The sequence below is a fragment of the Pongo abelii genome, chromosome 4 (assembly GCF_028885655.2).
Source record: "Pongo abelii isolate AG06213 chromosome 4, NHGRI_mPonAbe1-v2.0_pri, whole genome shotgun sequence".
NCBI classification, from domain to species: domain Eukaryota; kingdom Metazoa; phylum Chordata; class Mammalia; order Primates; family Hominidae; genus Pongo; species Pongo abelii.
The window spans coordinates 141,478,990-141,499,237 of NC_071989.2; the positions used below are offsets into that span (position 1 = coordinate 141,478,990).

General features: G+C 49.7%; 2 long non-coding RNA genes across 4 annotated transcripts in view; one reads left to right on the forward strand and one right to left on the reverse strand.

Moving 5' to 3' along the window:
* Positions 1–1,024: 1,024 nt before the first annotated feature.
* LOC112133476 (uncharacterized) lies at positions 1,025–5,162 on the reverse strand. The gene is made up of 3 exons (XR_008525739.2): positions 5,102–5,162; positions 4,424–4,574; positions 1,025–1,605 (listed from the first exon to the last, which is right to left on the reverse strand). It is a non-coding gene; the product is annotated as an uncharacterized LOC112133476 (long non-coding RNA).
* LOC129059707 (uncharacterized) overlaps positions 3,241–20,248 on the forward strand; it is a 162,408-nt gene continuing 145,400 nt past the window's right edge. For all 3 annotated transcript variants that reach the window (XR_008525738.2, XR_008525735.2, XR_008525736.2), the window contains exon 1: positions 3,241–5,356. This is a non-coding gene — a long non-coding RNA (uncharacterized LOC129059707). The remainder of the gene's footprint in view (positions 5,357–20,248) is intronic.

Genomic DNA, 20,248 nt, shown 5'->3' on the forward strand with positions numbered 1-20,248 from the left:
CCACCACTTAGTTGAGACCATTGGGAATCTTGGAATTGCCAGTACATTCGTTGGATGTACTTGGCTTTGGCTGGGGCAGCCTTGGGCCATGACCCTCTAACCTGGAATGCCACTGTTTTTGTGAACTATTTTGAGCAGATGCTGCAAGAAGTGTAGAAACTAAAGAGGTGACTTCTTAAGCATCAGTCTAGGAGGCAAATAGGGAAAATGGCCAAGTTGAGGTACAAGCAACACATCTGGAAAGATAAAGGAGGGTGTAAATTTCTGGAGGATCAGGGAGGGAAAGACCTCAGAGTATGTTAAAAAAAATACAGAACGCTTTCCAGATTTGCTCAATATCCATGGACAAGTGCCAGGCTAATCCTGACCTTATTCCTCCAGTTTCAGCACACGTCATTAGGACAGGGTGAGTAGAGACTCTACTCTCACTTCGTAAGTGGCATTCGCCAGCTTCAAACACAACACAGAAAAGAATACAGAAAGCTGTGTTTTTATCGGGCCTGTTCACTAGTGTGTCTGGGTTTACATCCTTCAAGGGCCAGGTGGACTATTAGATTTGGAGTCCTGGATCAGTGGAGGGAGAGAAAGCTGCAAGTACTTATCACAAGTACTGCAAGTACTTATCACAAGTAAGCAGACCTTTACTCACCACATACTGGAGGTCTCCCATTTTTTTTTCTACATGAACTTTAAAATGTATTTTAAAATATCTATTATTTAAGTTAGACTCAGCTGATGCTTACAGAAGAGAAAACTGGAAACAGATGGTCTTGGAAGACCAGTCAGTGGCCCAGCTTCCAGGATGTAAATCCCAGCAAAGCATTTCTAAGAATGAGCTGGGTCAGTATATATTCCACAAAAGGATGGTTCCAATTACAGGGTACCTTTCAGGAGTGCCAGTGGGGAGCTTTGTAGGACCCATGTGAGGTTGCCATGAGGAGCTGGTGAGCTGTGTGGGTTAGGAAAGTTGAAATGGTCCATGCAGTGGTAAAGGAGGCTGCAGCATGAGTGAAGGTCTTTCCTCAGTGACTGGTCCTGTCCTTGTCTTCTACATCCCACAACTGAAGGAGGGACTCTGCCTGGGTTACAGCTACCTCCCTGCAGCCCGGCAAGAAGCAGTGAATGGAGAAGGCGCTCAGTGAATACTTGAAGGCAGAAATGCAGTATTTTACTGTTTTCTATTGTTTTCAATGAGGGGAAAAACGGTAGAACTCTTTTTGAAGTCATCACACCTTCCATTTTTGGGGATGAGGAAAGAGTCTCAGAATGGGTGGATGGCAGAGCCAAGAATTTTAATGCCAGCTGTTTTGAAGAGTGCTACTTTTCTGGAAAGTTGTATGGCTAGACTATGGGGCTTTTGCCTTCCAAAAAGTCACCCTGAGTATAGCATTAGTTGGAGTAACACTCCCTAAGAATCTGATGTTCCCCTCCAGCGAATTCTGATTTGGTCTTGTGTGAAACTGCAGTGTTTGTGTTGCCACATGGCGGAGCCATCGCTCTTCCTTTGCCGTGGTGGCTGGTTCTGTGTGTAGATCAGACTTCACTCCTTGAGGAGTCCCAGAAGTTTGGAGAACACAGACGGCCACCTCCTCTCCTTCTGGGTAGCTAAAAGCGAAATAAGTATGGTTTAACAGAGGCCTCAAGCTAGCAAGCAGGGGCTCAAGCAAGAAAGTAGGCCTTTTGCTACTAATCTCTTAGGTCCTTACCACCCAAAGTATGGCATCACTGTTAAAAAGAAGAATCTTGGACTGATCCCAGACCTCAGGTAGATCCCAGCCCAGTGCTTCTCAGTATACCTGGGGATCTTGCTAAAATGCAGATTCTGATTCAGCAGGTCAGAGTGGGGCTGAAGAGTCTATTTTTTTCTTTTCTTTTCTTTTCTTTTTTTTTTTTTTTTTGACAGAGTCTCACTGTGTCACCCAGGCTGGAGTGCAGTGGCGCGAGCTCGGCTCACTGCAACAACCTCTGCTGCCCGGGTTCAAGCGATTCTCCTGCCTCAGCCTACCAAGTAGCTGGGATTACAGGTGCCTGCCACCACGCCCGGCTAATTTTTGTAGTTTTAGTAGGGATGGGGTTTCACCATTTTGGCCAGGCTGGTCTTGAATTCCTGACCTCGTGATCCACCCGCCTTGGCCTCCCAAGGTGCTGGGATTACAGGTGTGAGCCACCGTGCCCGGCGAAGAGTCCATTTCTAACAAGTTCCCAGGAGATGCCTATCATGGACTGTGCTTTGACTGAGAAAGACAACCTATAGGAGCCTCAGTTCCTTCATCTGTAAAATGGGGGTAACACCAGGCCTGTCCGGCATGTGAGATGATGGATGTGGAAGGCACTGAAGACAGGAAGAATAAAGGTATTGCACACAACAGGTGTGCAACTTGCCCTTTAAAGTGCAGAGTAGCTGACCCAGACATAAGCAGTCCGAGTTACCACAGCCTCCCGGCCTTTCTTGTCCTTACCCCACCAGGAGCCCAGGCTCCGGAGGAACAAGGTAGAAAGTCAACCTAAGAACCAAAGATGTACTGCCCTCCCATGTGACATGGTCATAGTACCCGGATGGGTAGGGAGTGCTGCTTCCTGCCCCTGGGGTGACAAGTGAATCCATCCCACCTGGATGGAGGAACGGAGGTCTCTCTTCCTTTTAACTTGAGCCATTCCAATGGACTCAGCCTCGTGTGATCCTATTAGTAGCCTCAGCAAGGAGCAGGAACAACACACTGACCCCTGTTCAAGGTGGAGTTCTGTAGCTGTGGGTAGAGACTCCTAGAAAGCAGCGATTTGCCTCTGAATCCTGGACATCTGCTGCAGAGAAGTGAGGAAGAGCTTCAGAATGCCTGGGCTCCGTGTGAGGCTCCTGAGGCCCAGTTTTGTTTCCTTGCCTAACTTGTGGTGGAGAGGCCAAATATGCATGGCATAAAAGAGACAAGAAGGCCGGATGTGGTGGCTCATGCTGTAATCCCAGCACTTTGGGAGGCTGAGGCAGGCGGATTGCCTGAGGTCAGGGGTTCGAGACCAGCCTGACCAACATGGTGAAACCCCGTCTCTACTAAAAATACAAAAATTAGCCTGGTGTGGTGGCGGGTGCCTGTAATCCCAGCTACTTGGGAGGCTGAGGCATGAGAATTGCTTGAACCTGGGAGGCAGAGGATGCAGTGAGCCGTGATTGCACCACTGTACTCCAACCTGGGTGACAAAGCGAGACTCTGTCTCAAAAAAAAAAAAAAAAAGGACAAGATTTCTTGGTGTATGAGGGTTCCCCCCTTCCTTCAAAGAGGATTGCCCCTTGGCATTCATCACTGTCTACAAGTTCTGTCTTGGTCATCTTGTTTTGCAGATTTCTATAATGCCCAATCTGGAAAATGGGAAGAAGAGACAACACAGGAGAGGCGGAGGAGAAAGGGAGGGAGGAATCTCCTTGTGGACCAGCTCCCAGGCTCTCCTTTGAGGTAAAGCAGTGGCTCGAGTGTGCATCTGAATCCCCTGGGGGCCTGGTTACACAGACGACTGGGCCTGCCCTCCAAGTTTCAGATTCCATAGGTCTTCAATGGGGTCCTGGAGTTTCATTTCTAACAAGCTCCCAGGTGAGCCTGCTGCTTTTGTTCTGTGGATAGAGAGTCCGGGTGACTGGTAAAGGAGAAATAACTGGGGCTGCTGATTCACATCACAAACAGCTGCGGGTGATGGCGGTTGTGGGCGAGAGGTGTAAAGAGCAAGGCTGAGTACAATGGTGAGGAGTAGGAGGAGAGGGAAAGGCAAAGTGTTTCTGAAGAAATGCCAAGGAAAGTTTGGTATTTCTCTGGAACTGTTTCTGACCACAGGACATTGTGTCTTGTGGGCTATGTGACTTGGCCCTAGCTTGGTTGTGACCAGTGCTAGTATGTGGAGCGGCTTTTCTTCGGGCGACTGGCTTATCTCCATGATGCTTCTGGCTCCCTGGCCTCGCTGGATAGTTGGCAAGTCTGTGACTTCTTTATCCACGTGTGTCTTTTTCCTGGCCAGGTGGAAAGCTTCCCCAGGGTGGAGGAGACATTTGCCAGGTTAAGGTCCTTCTCTAATGGTACCCACAAGCCAAGCCGCACCCCTGTCTGCCCCTCTCCACCCCTGTCCTCAAAGTGGAGAATGGCTCTGTGGCTTGGAGGGGCCTTCACAGCCCAAGGGAAAGGCCTCAGGGTTTCCGATGTACCCGAGTGAGACATGCATGTCAGTCAATTTCCATTAAATCAGATCCAGCGCTTCAGCTTGCTCCACACAGCTTTTAAGGACACTAAAAATAAGCCCTAAAGTGGAGCTAACTCCTCAAGCAACACTGTTAATGAAATTGCTTCCTGTTAATTTGAGTTTACAAAATAAGTATCACCTGACAATCTGGCATGGCTGTCATGGCACCCACCCCCAGGAATGGGCTGCTGGTGGAGGACTTCACCTGGGAGCTGAGGACTTTCTGGCCTCAAATGCCATGGCAACCGAAGGGGACCCAGTGGTTACAACAAATGGGGAGCCTGGACTTCATTTGTTGGCTTGTTTGTCCCTTTTGTAACCATTCTCTGAGCGGCCAGCTCTTAGTCTAGCGGGGCCTACAGGTAAATAGATAATTAACAATCAACGTGCAAGGTAGCGATAAGAGAAGTACAAGGAGCTAGGGAGCAGCCTGAGGAGGTAGCCAGGAGTGGCGCGGGGGTAAAGGATGAGTGCATGTCGGTTGCATAAGTGAGTAGAGAGAGGGTTTGGTGAGGGAGCTGGAGGCAAAGGGGACAGCTGGACCACAGAAGGGCAGGGAGTGACCAGTAGTTGGAGTGGAAAACTCAGGGCAGAGAATGGAGAAAGATAAGGCTGGCGAGATGCTAGCTGGGGCCTGCAGCACAGATGCTGTCAGTGGGTGAGGTCACATAAAAGGCTCCCCCACCTTCTTTTTGCAGTCACTGCTTGATATAGGGGTTAGGAGGATGCTGCTCTTGAAAAGGGAGCCTTATGAAATTCAAGATGATAGACACCATCAGAGATGGGGTGGTGACAAGCAAAGTCAGATTCTAGGAAAGGGCAAAGGGTCCCTGGCAGGGAGGAATCTGGCCTCATGATACAGGAGGGAGGAGGGCATCCTTACCCCAGCCCCTGCAGCTTGAAGGCATCTGGGTGTGGGCATGGAGAGAGCTGGCCCACGAGTCACAATGCCTTAGGCCCAGGCACCCTTGCTGGGGGGCACTGCTGCCTGAGTGTGGCACGCTTGAATAGGCAGGAGAGTGGGTCAGGGAGTTCAGCAGGTGTAGCACATCTTGGGGGCTGCTTGTGGCTCTGGGGCCTGGCTATGGAACCTGCTGACGCCTGGTGCCCCTTGTCAGACAGCAGCCAAGTCATCCATGTAAGCAACATCTCAGGGAGGCCTGAAATATTTGGGGGAGGGAATTCCTGGGGCTCAGAACACTTGTATCTTTCATACTGAGACAAATGAGGGCTTCATTTATACCTAGACAAAGGGCCTTGATTTTTTCCTTACGGTATTGGTAAACCATGGTGAGTTTTTGTTTGGTTTTGGAGGCAGGGTCTCACTCTTGCCCAGGCTGGAGGACAGTAACATGATCATAGCTCAATGCAGCCTCAAACTCCTGGGCTCTAAGTGATCTTCCTGCCTCAGCGTTCTGAGTAATTGGGACTACAGGCATAAGCCACCACGCCTGGACAGCCATGGTGAGTTTTAAAGCGAGGACACAGCCCTCCTGCTCCAATGCCTGGCCCTCAAGGGACAGGGAGTTGAGGGTGAAGGGGAAGGACTGGGTGGGTTTGCAGGAAGAGAGGCTTTTGTGAGGATGCAGGTGGTTTGAGATGAGGGCAGAACTAGGGGGCTCAGACCCCAGTGGGCTCTGGAAATGCTCCCTGTAAGACATGCTGGCTGTTATCCTTGTTCAACTAGCCTCTCTAATGTCTCACATTCTGTTGTAAAATGGCTCTGTGGCTGAGCTGCCCCTGGAAGGGTTGGCCCCCATTTATAATAGCAGTGATCAAGGCAGTTCCCAGACAATGCGTGACCTCACCTTTTCTCTGAAGCAAGTGGGAAAGAAGAATAGGTCCATCCCGGATGGCAGAGGATACAGTCCAGCAGGGTCAGGGCCCAATAGCAGGGCTACAGTTCTTAGGAAGGACACACGGGGCCAGGGGCGGTGGCTCACACCTGTAATCCCAGTACTTTGGGAGGCCGAGGTGGTTGGATCACTTGAGGTCAGGAGTTCGAGAACAGCCTGGCCAACATGGTGAAACCCCATCTCTACTAAAAATGCAAAAATGGAGTTGTGGTACGCACCTGTATCCCAGCTACTCGTAGGCTACTCGTAGGCTACTCGTAGGCTAAGGCATGAGAATCACTTGAATCTGGGAGGTAGAGGTTGCAGTTAGCCGAGATCATGCCACTGCACTCCAATCTGGGCAACAGAGCGAGACTCCATCTCAGGAGAAAAAGAAAAAAAAAAAAGGACACACGGACATGGATGCTGCTCTTTCAGGCCAGTCCCTTGTGTGTCTTCTACTTAGCACCCGCTTTGTTCCTAGTGGACCTACATGTGCTATCATTGGTCATTTTCTCCTCCTGGTGAAAATGTGGATTGACGTCCCTACCTCCCTTTCACACTGGGCCCTTGGGGGACAAGCTGGGCAGTGTGTTAAAGGGTTTCTTTAGAGGTTCTGGGGATGTCCCCTTCATGCTGTTTTCTTGGGCCTTTTTCTTCTTTCATAGGCAGAGCTGATGGTGAGTAAACTTCCCTTTTCTTTAGCTCTATTTGTGTTAAAATGGCCCAGTTTACACTTCACCAAAACCGTGGAATCATGTGGACACTTTGTTAGGGCCCCTCATGGGCCCTGGAGGTGGAGCCTCATGTTAGGGTGGACGTGCCTCTGCTCTGAATCTGCAATGGGCCAAGTGCAAAGCTGTGTTGTCAGTGCCAGATGGCCCAGTGATAGTGAGGGTACTGGTTTTGCAGGGCTGTCGTAAAAAAGTACTACAGCCTAGGTGGCCTAAACAACAAAAGTTTGTTCTCTCACAATTCTGGAGGCTGGAAATCTAAGATCAAGAGGCCAGCAGGGCTGGTTCCTTCTCAGGGCTGTGAGAGAATTGGCTTCACACTTCCCTCCTGGCTTCTGGTAGTCCCAGGCATTCCTTGGCTCATGGAGAGCCATCTCCCAGTGTCTCTTCACATAGTCTTCCCTCTCTGCAGGTCCCTGTGTCCAGATATCCCCTTTTTATAAGGACGCCAGATTAGATTAGGGCCCACCCTAATGACCTCATTTTAACTTAACTCTAAAGACCTTATTTCCAAATAAGGGGATATTCTGAGGTGCTGGAGGTTAGGACTTCAACATATCTTTTTTAAGGGGACACAAACCATTACAGCCCCCTTTGCCTGTGGGTTTCTCGGGGACTTCCAGGGCACACGTGCTCAGGCAGGGCCGTGTTGGCTGAGGGTTTCTAGGATTGCCCTTGGAGCAGGCCCAGCATCTGGCCTGCCAGGAAGGGCTCTGGGCTTGAGGGAAGGATGCTAAGGAACTGTGTTGAGAATTGTTGGGGCAGCTCCACCTTCCCAGACTCTTCGCTGTTCTCCCTACCTCCGTGTCCCCCCAGTTCCTCAATGGGCAGTTGCGTAAGGATGCTTGGGAGCAGAACTGGTTGCATGACTGGCTTCCTGGAGTCTCCACTATGGGAGTCCTGGGAAAGTTCCAGAGAACTTGTATGCAGATCACATCCAAATGTGCATGAACACACCCTCCTACTTGGCCTGTATATACGTGCCAAGAATCAGGCTGATCTGCGTTCTGGAGGGATGGGAGGGGCCTCGCCTGTTGGTCCGGGTTTGCATCGCTTGACCTGTAAATTCTGAAAGACAGTGGTTGGTGACCTCCTCTACCTCTCCTCCCAGGACCGGGGTGGTCAGGGCTTAGCCCCAGGTGGCCTGGCCTCTGCTGCATGTCTGTCCTCTGCTGTGTGTCGTGCAAGGTGTTTTTCTGCATGTTGTTCACAGGAGTTGAGTAAATTATGAGGACATCAACTCTAAAATGTAGCCTTGGCTTCAGAAACGTCGGACAAAATGGCAACAACTGAATTTCAGATGTAGAGCTCGTTGCATTTAACATTTATGAGTGGCAATAAAAGGGAAGGTTGGAATCGTATCTGCAGTTCCCAACCACAAGCCATAATTTTACACGCTCAAACATCTGTTTTAAGATTGTAGCAGAGAGTGTTGGGTAATTGGCTCCCTTTTGTCCTGGGCCCATCAGTTAGGCCCCATCAACTTTATTATAAATTCTCAGGGATTTATTAGTAAACAACATTTGGGGAGCCTGATGCTGCCGCACTGTAGCCAGGGAGCTTGAAGTGTCTGAGTTAGGGCCTATGCATCAGTGCTTTCCTGGGCAGTCAAGAGCTTCTAACCCAGGGAACCTCTACTTCTCAAGAAGCCCCTGGGGCAGGAGGGAGAGGGAGAGAAGCTAGAAGGTGCAGCTTCCTGGGAAGGAGGTTTGTTCCCACAGCCTGACCTGCCCTGGGGGCCGGTCTTGCGAGATTTGGGCGCAGAGGTGTCTGGTGGGACAAAGGTGGTCTCATCCTGGCTTCACCACAGGTAAGCTGGGTGATGACAGGCAAAGCGTTTATGTTTTCTGTGCCTCAGTTTCCGTATCTATAAAAATGGAGATAATACTCCTATTTCCTGAGGCGATTGTGGAGATTAACATGAACATGTGTGAGGGCTCAGCACTGTCTGGGCACACGGAGAGACCCGGCAGGTGGGATATTAGTACCAGGGAAATGAAAGGAGAAGGCGGAACTAAATAGCTGGAGAAGGAGATGGCTGTCTGCAGGAGCACTGGGGGGCCCTGGGGGGCTGACAGAGCTGCTTCACCCACAGTTCCATGTGGCTTCCAGGTGTGGGCCTATCAGGAGGGGGAAGTTGCTGACTGTACCTCCGTGTCAGGGCTGGGAGAGTGGGCGGTGTCCCTGCACTGCCTGGCCTCTGCTAGCTCTGCAGGCCTCATTCTAGCCCTTAGGTGGTCCCGGTGCATCCGCAGCCCTTTGCCCAACCTCTTGTCCACCTGCCAGACCACCACCCTGCCTCCACTCCTTCAGGGGTGCTGAGCAAGGCCTAGTGTGGACTGTGGCTGGCTGCAGGGGACTCCCATGGGTGGGTGGTTCTTCTTAAGGAGGGCTGGGGGTAGGGTCTGGCCCAATTTACTTATTTGTATGGTGGGGCACTCACAGGACAGGAGGATAGTGGGAAACCAATTGGTCTGCAGGTATGAACATCAGGGTTTGCGTGGAGGGATTGCCTGGCTTGGGGCCTCTCTCTTGGGTTTATTGGCCTTGGCACAGCCTGGCTGGCTGGCCTGCCTGGAAGAGCTGAAGCTGGAGCAATTTCTCTGGGAGGTGCATGTCCCAGGATGGCTGCTCTCAGCCTGGGCCAGAGACGGGCTCAGCTTTCCTGTTCATGACCAAAAGCTCCAAACTGGCCTCCCTGGGTGGGGTGATGAGGAATCCCAGTCTGCCACAGAGCACCTGAGGGTAATGGGATCCCAGCAACAAACACACGGCCTGCTGTGTAGCTCAGACAGCCCTGAGCCTGAATCCCCACTCCCCTGTGACCCAGCCCTGGAGCCTCCAATTAACCTCTCTAAACCTCAGCGTCTTCATTTATGAACTGGGAGTAATAATAGAATCCACCTGTGAAGATTGAACAAGCTAATGCATGGCAAATGCTTAGTGCCACACCTGTCACTAAGCACTAAATCAGTGTTAGCTGTTCTTGTTCATCAGGTTAAATGAGGCGTTGGCATTCAGTGGGAGATAAACCTAATCCGGGCTTCTTGGTGAGGCTTAAAGAACACAGCCTCTTGAGTTGCATGAGGCCTGGTTCAAATCCTGCCTCTACCGTCTGTGTGACCTTGGGGAAGTTACCGCCTCTGGGGCTCCATGTCCTCCTCTGTAAAGTTAGCGTAAGAATATGACCTATCTCATAGGGTTATTGTGAAGATTAAATGAAACTGTCTCAGTAAATGTAAGTTTTGTTGTTATTAATAGTATTAGTCACATTCAAAGGAACTTTTTTTTTTTTTGAGCCTGCTTCTCCACCCCGACATGTCCTGGCCCAGTGTCCAGCTTCATGAGGGGGTGTGGGGGCAACCCTGTCAGTGTTTGGCATAAGAGGTGAGGATCCCCTGAGGCCAAAAAATTCACCCACAGTTTCCCTGGGATCAGCATGTATCCATGTATCCTCTCACCCCCAACTCCAAACTGCCCAGGGAAGCCTTGAGTCTCAAGGCACAGCCAGAAGCTGGTGTAATTCGCGTTCAGGTCCTGGCAGGTCCAGGAGGGAAATGGTATTTTTTTGCCCCAAATAGGAAATTAGTGGCAGGAGAGGCCAGCTTGGCAGAGAGCTTGTGCCACGTTGTCTGCCAGCTGGATTCAGAGGCATTCTCACTGGCAGCTGGAGCTCTGGTCTCACCCAAGAAATAAACCTGCGTGTCCCCCCCCGCACCCCAGGGTGAATGCAGTGCTGCCCTCGGCCTTTGGGTGCCCCTGGGAATGACTACCCTGAGAGGTGCCAGCTTCTTCCTGTTACAGCCCAGGAAAGTGCACCAGGCCTCTGTTTTCCACCAGCAATAAGACTTTGTCTTGTGTGATCTCAAAGGCCTTGGAACAGGCCAGGGCCTCACCAGTAGGTGAGGAACAGTGACTCAGTGTCTGAGGTCCTGCCCCAGCCCACCTTCTACCCGAGTGAATCGGAGCATGCTCCCCAGTGGCTTCTGGTGTGCTTTGAATCAAACCCTCCCTCTTCACCAAGGAGATCTGGGTCTGGCCTCACCCTGACCCACTGTCTTCCTCCTCCCCTGGACTCCGGCTCCCCGAGCCTGCCTTTTATTCCTTGAATGTGCCCATGATTGGTTCTGAGTCAGGGGCTTTGTGTAGCAGTTTCCGCTCCCTGGAAGCCTCCCCACACACACTCTCCTGCCTCCCTTCCTCACTTCCTTCAGGTCTCTGTTTCTCCCCAGAGAGACTTTCCTTGATTTCCCTCTGCAAGAATGGCCTCACCAATCTCTCTTTTCTATCACCCCGTTTCCTTTACAGGTCTTATCCCAAAAGGCGCAGAGTGAGGGGATTGAGAGGAAGGCCTTAAACCTAGACACACCTGGGGTGGCTGTTCTTGATCTCCCTGTTCACTGGCTGTGTGACCCTGGACAGGCTACTTACTCCCTCTGTGCCTCGTACGTAAAGTGGAGATAATAACAGGACTTTCCCTTAAAGGACTAAGTGAGTTAATCCATGTGAAATGCCGAGAATCGTGCTTGCTGCAGAGTCAGTGCTCAGGAAATAAGAGCTATTATTATCACAGTCTATATTTCGTTACTGGTATTGCAGCTGCTGGACTATAAATTCTAGGAGCAACCACATCTAACCTGTTCACTGCTGTACTCCAGGATATCAAGGGTGCTCAATAAATGCCCACTGAATAAACCAATGGTGCCAAGGTGATCACAGTGAATAGCAGAGCCTGGCCTTAGGTGCAGAGAGGCTTGTTCTGGGGCTTGAACTTTGTTCATTCCACACTGACAGTCCTAGGTCAAAACATTTCAGATTATTTTAACTCAAATACTGTGGTTCAATTTTATGCTATCCCTCAGAAAAATGATTTATAAAACAAAAGGGCGTCCCTCCTGCCCACTCAGGCTTGGCACCGAGCTCTGCTGTAGCAGGAGCGTCTTGGTCACAGTGGTGGAGGTGAAATGGGGCAGGGGGCAGAAGTCAGCCTGGCCTTCCCTTGCCCTTCACAAAGGCTATCTGCCATAAAAGGAGACCCGCCCCGGTGTGTGGGGTGGGGAGTGCTGGGAACTGTTGGCTCTGCCTTCTGGTGCTCGGATTCCCATGGGGGTCTGCACAATGGCCTGGACTTTACCCCTGGTGTCCACTGCAGCCCAGCCTGGTGCTTTGGCCCTGGGAGATGAGTAGAGAGGGGCCTTTGGGGCAAGGATGGCAGGTGCTTTGGAAGACGGGCCCGTGTCCAGTTTTTCTGAGGGGCGAATGGGAGAAGGGGCTGGCAGTGTGGCCCTCAGGGTGTGCCTGGCCCACTGAGTGGGAAAACACTCAGAGGTGTTGGCGTCTGCCTCCTGGGCACGAGGGAGACAGGTGGCTGAGCCCACTTTGGCTACCTCATCTTGGACACTTCATGTGACCTCTGAAAGCCTCAATCTTGGGTGGAAATAGACATCTGTCTTGTTATCTCCTCTCCCCTCTCCATCTGCCATACTTTTAGGCCTGCGGCAGCACCAGGACCTAGAATTCCACAGTTCAGAAACCATCTAGGCACGTGAACTGGAGTCTCCCCTCTTGGCGGCACCCCTGCCCATCACGAGTGGCACTCAAGCCCCCACATAGATGTGGGAGCTGCACCCCTTTTCTTGTCCCCTCTGGGAAGGGACACTCCGCAATACTCTGCCCCTTCCTAAGAATTCCTTTTTTATAACATAAGTGTTAAAAAGGCTGGAGAGTGTCTCCTCCATCCTCTTTTCTACAGGCAGGAGGGGTGACAGGGTGGCTAGATGAAGGGCCCACTTGGCCATGTCTTAGTAAGTTCTGCTCAGGTTGCCTAGGTGCTCTTTTTAGAGTGGGACTTTCTTCCCAGTGTCCTGAGTTTTGGGGTTCAATCCAAATTCCAAATCAGGAAAATCCCATCTACCATCATTGACTGCTTTGTCAGGAGATCAGCCTGGCCAAGTAATAATTTATTGGAGGGGAGGGGCTTCCCCCTTCCCGCTTCCTCCCTCCCCTTCTATCTTCTCCCCCTCTTCCTATCTCCCCACTTGGCTGGAGTGTCAGAGCATGCAACTACTAGAACACCGCATTCACTCCACAAACATGTACTCACTACCTGCTGTGAACAAGACTCCCATTTCTGCCTTCTTTAGCTTGAGGTCCATTGGCAGAGGGTTTGGGGAGAGCCACGTTAGGAGCCCAGGGGAGTGGAGCTCAGGCCCTCACCCTTCCCTGTCTCTTCTCCCCAACTCTGAACTCAGTGTCCCTAAGACTTAGGGGCTGCTGGCCCACATCCAAGCCTCCTCATTACTAACGGGACTGCAGCTTCATTTGTTTGATTTATGTTTAATATTCTACTGGTTTATACCTTTTCTCAGCAGCTTAATAATGATCCATAAACCCGTCTCTCTGGACTTAGATTTGGAAGGCCTGTGTCTCTGGGGGCCATTTTGATTTTACAAAATTTTTAAAGTAACCGGGGGTCTAAACTCTATCCTGGCTCAACATATTCACACCTGTTCCCTGATACTCAGCCCCATCGGGAGCCAGTGCCCAGCACACGCTCCCCCAACATTTTGTGATTCCCTTGTACGTTCACGGGCAGGCTGAGATGGGGACCATGGCGGTATCTCAGTTGTGTTCTTTTTCCTTGCTCTAGGTCCTGTCTGCTGGGCACTGGCAGGTCCCATGGGCCCTGCTGACTCTGGCTCCAATTCTGAAGGGCACTGTCATCTCTCCCTGGAGCCACTTTCTAGAGTACTTCAGGTTCACCCATGTGGCCCTGAGCTCTTGCAGAAGTAGAAAGGTCCCTCTTCCTTGTTTGTGTTTGATTCAGCTGTGCGGTCCTGTAGTCAGGTGTTTGGGGTCCTTTAGCGCCGTGGCGTTTGCATGAGAGAGGCTCTCAGGTTTCAATTTCTAGCTCTCTCCTTTCTTGCACCCAGGTTGAATCACCAGGGACAGAGCTGGCCATGCCTCCTCTCTTACTGGCAGGTTTGTCTCTGGGTCCGGTTCATCATGCCTGGCCCTTTTTGTCTCAGGACAAGTCCTCTCCTGGGAGAGGCCTCAATATCTCAGCAGGTGGATACCTGGAGGCTGTCATTCCAGGCTGTGAAGACTGCCATTCATGAGCCCAGCCAGGGTCACCCTGAAACATCTCTCCATACACTTTAGGCTTTAGGGGGTTGTTTAGGGATGATATTTTTCTCTGAAGAATGTCGAGGGGCCTGCAAGATGAAGGCTGCATGTATGGGTGGGGACAGGTAAGGGAAGATGGAGCTGCCCATGGGTGGGTAAGTGATTCTGGTTTAGTGGACCCTAGATTTCTTAGAGAAATGCCTAATGCTAATTGTCCTATGGTCACTGGTGTTCCTTAGAGGGGCCTCAAAAGTGTGTCTGGGAAAGTGCTGGGTTGTACGTCCCTGAGGATATGGGTAAGTGGCCCTGAGCTATTGTATTAGGATTCTCCTGAAAGACAGAACCAGTAAGAACCAGTAGGAGGTAAGGAAGGAAGAGAGAGAGAAAGAGAAAGAAGAAAGAAATGTGGGAGGGAATTTATTAGGGGGATTGGCTCACATGATTATGGAGGCTGAGAAGTCCCACTCCAGGTTGTCTGCAAGCTAGAGACCCTGGAATGCTGCTAGCATGGCTCAGTCCGAATCTGAAAACCTCAGGCCAGGGGAGCTGATGGTGCAACTCTCAGCCTGAGGTCCAAGGCCTGAGAAACTGGAAGGCCGCTGGTGCAAGTTCCAGAGTCAGAAGACCAGAGAGACTGGAGTTCTGATGTCTAAGGGCAGGAGAAAACGGATGTCCTAGTTCCAGTGGGGAGAGAGGGTGAGCTCCTCTTTCCTCTGCCTTTTTGTTCTATCCAGGCCCTCAGTCATTTGGATAGTGCCTGCCCACATTGGGTGAGGGCGGATCTTCCTTATTGGGTCCATTGATTCAAATGCCAATCTCTTATGGAAACATCCTCACATACCCAGAAATAATGCTTTACCATCTGACTTTCCCTTAATCAGTCAAGCAGACACCTAAAATCAACCATCACAGACATCCAGTCTCACTCAAGGGAGTTATAAATGAAGGGTTGGTGTCAAGGGTCAGTCTTGGGCCACTGGGGACTGACTTAAGACAGGCTGTCTTAGGGAGAGCATTGACCTATGACATTAAGACCCTGATCTTGTCCTTGTTCATTGTTTATTTATACAGTAATTTTTCACTGAAGATGAATGATGAGCAAAATAGGTGCTAGGGCTCCTGGACTCTACTGGGGACAGACACTTAATAACCACACATATGAAAGCATTGCTGTAAACTGACAAATGCTATGAGGAAAATGTACATGGGCAGGGAGCCTTCCACCATGGGAAGGCATGTTTAAGCTGAGAACCTGAAAGATGACCTTGAATTAATTGAGCAAGAAGGGTGGGGTGCCTGTGTGGGTAACGATGAGAAAGAACACACACATCCAGGCCTCAGACTTAGCCAAGAGGACTTGGGGCTTCCTTTGGGCAACAGGAATGATGAGGGGAACAGTTTGCTTATGCAGTGTGACCCTGTTCACTCCCACTTACCCTTTTGGGTGGGCTGTGGCTTCTCTGGAAATGATGCCCAGTGTTCTGCTTATGGGAAAAATCATTAGTGTTCAGAATAAGTTTCTTGGCCAGCTGAAGACATCCTTTTTGCTTTGCTTTATTCATTGTTATGAATTGCAATCAAAGACAGTTTAATGGTGAAATTGCTATAAAATGGCAGAGAAAACATTTCTTTGGGTATTAGTTTTGTTTTAGTAAATTACAAAGTAGTGATTTAACTTGCCACCTTCAGGATTATTTCTGCCTCTCAGTGGGGTAATATAATCAGCGAGATCTACTACAGCCCTCATTTTCTAGAGAACACAGATAAATAATCTCCCAATATGCTCTTGAGCAAACTAAATTACCTGTGACATTTGATATCCCCCATACGGAACCAAGGGATGTCACTTGGAGCGTGAGGGTGTTTGTGGAGGATGCTAGAGATTCATGGGAATTCTGCAGCAAAGGAGACAGTGGATTAAAGATGGAAATTGGGTCCCAATGGAGAATCACTTGAAAAGGGTCCCTGCATGTGTAAATATATGCAGGAGTTTTCCAATGGCATTGCTGCACCAAGGCTGGGAGTCAAATTTAGCTATGTCTGCAGTCACATGGGAGTCCAGAGAAATGGAAGGAGGCTGGAGCACAGCCAGCCCTCTCATGATACAGGCTATTTGTGCATCACGAGCTTTCCAGCTGACATTTTAGTATATGTGCTGCCACAGTGACCACATGGCTGTTTATTTTTTTTAAATTTTTTTGAGACGGAGTCTCTCTCTGTTGCCCAGGCTGGAGTGCAATGGTGAGATCTTGGCTCACTGCAACCTCCACCTCCTGGGTTCAAGTGATTCTCCTGCCTCAGCCTCCTGAGTAGCTAGGATTACAGGCTAGCCTGCCACCATGCCTGGCTAATTTTTTTTTTTTATTAGTAGAGATGGTGTTTCACCACGTTGGCCAGGCTGGTCTTGAACTCCTGACCTCAGATGATCTGCTTGCCTTGGCCTCCCAAAGTGCTGGGATTACAGGCATGAGCCACCATGCCTGGCCGCACATGGCTATTTAATACACATTTTCTGAGTCTCTACTATGTGCCTGTTGGACACTGCTGGGGTAATAGGTTCCACATCTGTCCTCTGCAGAGCTCAGAGTGTGGAAGGGCACTGAAACTTGAGTACCACCAAGTATGTTGTTCATAGGACAGAATGGGGGCCAGGGATCATTCTGCCTGGGGGTGGGAACGCTTCACTGAGCTAAGGGTCTGGCTGAGCCTTGAAGGCTGTAAGAACTATTCTAAGCAGAGAAGGGAAGGGAAGGAAGGACAGTCCAGGCAGAAGGGACATCATGGGCAAGGGTGCAGAGGTGTGAAGTCCTGCTGTTGTTGAAGGCAGTGGGCAGGTGCAGTTTCCAGAGGGTGCTCTTTGAGGGGGGGAGAGTGGGAGGAGGGTGGGACCCGATGGTGAGGGGTCTTGAATGATAACTCAGACTCAGCTCCTCCTCATGGGCCTGTCTTCAGGATGGAATAGTTTCGAGATTTTGGAGGAACCTGTCTGAGACCCATCTGTTCAGCCTAATTCCGTATCTAGAGGGGCTGTCTGTGGGAAAGAGAGAGAGGGAATGGTTACAGAGTGGGCAGTGGGTAACCTGGGACCTCATCTACTGCATCACTTTTACTGATACCCTATGTGGCTTTGGGTAAATCACTCAGCCCCTTTGAGCCTCAGTTTTCTCATCTGTAGAATGCGACAGTAACTCGCATCTTCCCTTCCCGTTGGCTGCTGTGAGAGTCCAGTGAAGTCACGGGAGCCCCAGGTACACAGAATGAGGCAGTCTCTGTCCCAGGGATAGGTATCTCTGTGTTTTCCCTGCCTTCTCTGCTGGTCCTGGGGAAGAAAAGGTTTGCCTGAGAGAGGAGCTCCGACTGAGCAATGGTGAAGCTAGTGAAGAGGCAGGCTGGCTGGGTGGTGTCCTGGAGCCTCACTGCTGAGAGGAGCTAACACTGCCTGGATTGTGTGAGAAGTGGGAGAAGACTGCGGTGACAGAACAGCTCTCTCTGCAAGTGGCTGGAACAGATGACCTTGAGGGGCTTCTAGGGAGGGGGATAGCCTTCTGAGGGGCAAAGTTCAGTATACAGAGGGTGACTAGAATGGTTGGAGGAGGCCAGCCTGGCAACCATGGGGCCTGGGCTTTGCTGAAAGGGGTGCGCAAATTTGGGGCTAGACCTTATTTGCTCAGGACAGTGGAGGTCATGTGAGTCATCTTCAGTACGCTTTGCTTTCTGTCCTTACCATGGTGCTTGGCTGTTCTTCTGACTAGCTGCCAAGCAAATAGTTAGCAAATGTCAATTCGAAAAGGTCCCAAATGGTTAGGGTGGCCTCATGTCTTGGTCTGGACTTAAAATAATGGTGGTAGGGTCTAGAGCTGCATTGGCCAGTGTGGTAGCCACTAGCCACATGTGGCTATTGAGCATGTGGAATGTGCCTGGACTGAATTAGGATATGCTGTAAACATAAAGGTACACACTGGATTTTGATGACTTTGTACAAAAAATATAAGCTGAGTACATGGTGAAATAATATTTTAGATATATTGGGTTGAGTGAAATGAAATATATATAAAATATAGTATTATAATTTCACCTGTTTCTTTTTACTTTTTAACATGGCTACTACAAAATTTAAAATTAAATGTGATTTGCACTATATTTCAATTAGGCAGTGCTGGTCTAGAGGCTGAAGGGAGGAAGCATTGTAGATGAAGACCTCTTTGCATCTCCAAAGAGGACTTCCTCCTGCCTAGACTGGGCACTTGAGTGGCAGCTGCTCTGGGAAGCTGGGCACTCAGTTAATAGCAGCCCCACATGGGTGGTTGTTCTCCTCTTCTGCTTTCTGAGCCTTCTAGGAAACTGTCTCTGGGCCAGGCAGTGATGGGGCTGGGATAGCCAGAAAGTGTTGAGGATCCCAGACAGAGAGCATATTCAGGCCTACAGAGGAGGTTACTGCATGGCCGTTATTCATAAAGGCTCCTATTCATTACACAGAGGTCTCTCTGGATGGGGAGCAGCTCATATTCATTCCTATAGCCACAAAACCTGGCACAGATCCTTCATACAGTAGGCTGACTGGATGGATAGGTGGATGGTGGCAGGATGGTTTTTTGAGGACACAAATGAAACATAGAGACTAAAGACAGTGCAGCTGGATGAATGGTGGTTGGATAAGGCTCAGAGAGATGGACAGTTGGGTGGCTGGGTGAAAAGATGAATGAATGAAGGGGTAGATGGAGATAGAGGATGTTGAATCTGGGGGCGGATAGATGAAAGGAAGATGGATGGATGGATGGATAAATAGATGGAATGGGTAAAAGGAAGATGGATGATTAGGCAGCTAGATAATTGAATGGTGGGTTGATGGAGGACGGAAAAAGAATGAAGAGGCTCATCCCAACACAAGCAAGCATTGGTCAAGTTTTGTTGAGGACATTTTACCTCTTCTGCTCAGCATGCAGTACGTTTCCCTAACTCTTTTTGTTTTGCTCAGACATGTCTGGAGCTTCTCCAGGCTTTCATTGGATTCTCTGGAGAGTTCTCATTGCCATGGCTGTGCTAATCAAGTCTCTCTCTCTAATTAGAACTGTCAGCTCCCTGGTGGGCCGCCTCTGTCATTTTGAGGGTTGGAGAGCAGGTTGACAGGTTGGGACATGTGTATGAGGGTGCAGATGATGTGTTTGTTAGACTGTCTGGGAAATTCTTTATGACAATCATTGTTTTATACAAACATCATAGGATTCTCCAAATAATCAAGGAATCAAGAGTGTGAGAGAGAAAGAGAGAATAGAAAGCGACTCGAAGGATTCTGAATGAATGGGATAGGGGAGAGAAGATAGAGATTTCTTTTTACAACCCTATTCCTGATGTTTGTTGGAGTATAATAACTGCCTTCACATGTGCAGACATGACTATGACCTTCCAGAAAGTCCTTTCTCTGACAGCCCATTCTCCTTTTTCATGTCCTAGAAGGCCACATGGAAAGCCTGAGTCTCAGAACAAAGTACTGCCTTGGCATTTCTGGATTTGAGTGGTTTCTCTGGAGGTGGCAGGAGTGGGTGCTGAATAGGAAGCTCATAGCCTCTCTAGTGACAGGGATCCAAACAGTACAGAGGAGAGAACAGTCATTCATTGTCAGCTAGTGAGGCTGCATCACTGCCTAGGACAGTGGTTGGGGGCGCCTGAATTTTCTGCATCCGCAAAGGCTTTAATCATTGTGATCAGCAGTCAGCTCATCACCATTAATTGAATTACATTCTGAACAAGCTTCCTGGAGAGGTTCCACTGCAAATGGTGCAGAAGGACGGCTGGAGCCCTTCTGCACACCACAGCTTGTTCTGCATGCTGGGGCATAGTCTGAATGTGTAGTTGCCAGCAGTACTTTTCTCAGAAGTCCAAACCTTTCTCTAGCTCCCTTTCCTCTTATTTTTAAGATTAAAAACCACCAAATCTCATCCTCAATACCCTAAGTAGCAAACAAATCACTTTCCCTACTGTATAATTGAAAGAAAACTGGACCTCCTTTTATTAATACAATCTCAGTACAATTAAGCATCCAAAGGAAATGCACAAGGCCCTAGAAGCCTTGTGAGGGTCATGAACAGCGTTGCTGAAGGTTTCCTTAGGGGGGTTGTCAATGGGGAGTTATTTGGCAAATTTCCTAAATGTTCTCTCTTACCCATTTATTTCCTTGATGCCTGGATTTTCTAGCAACTGCTGAGCTCTCCGCTTTCTCTTCAAAATGCTCAATCTCTGGGCTGGCTTTCTTCTCTCTGGCTCTGGCCAAGACCGTTTAAGCAACTCCCAGCTCCAAAGTTTTGTTTTCCTTCCAGCAAAGGCAAGCTCATCCTTATG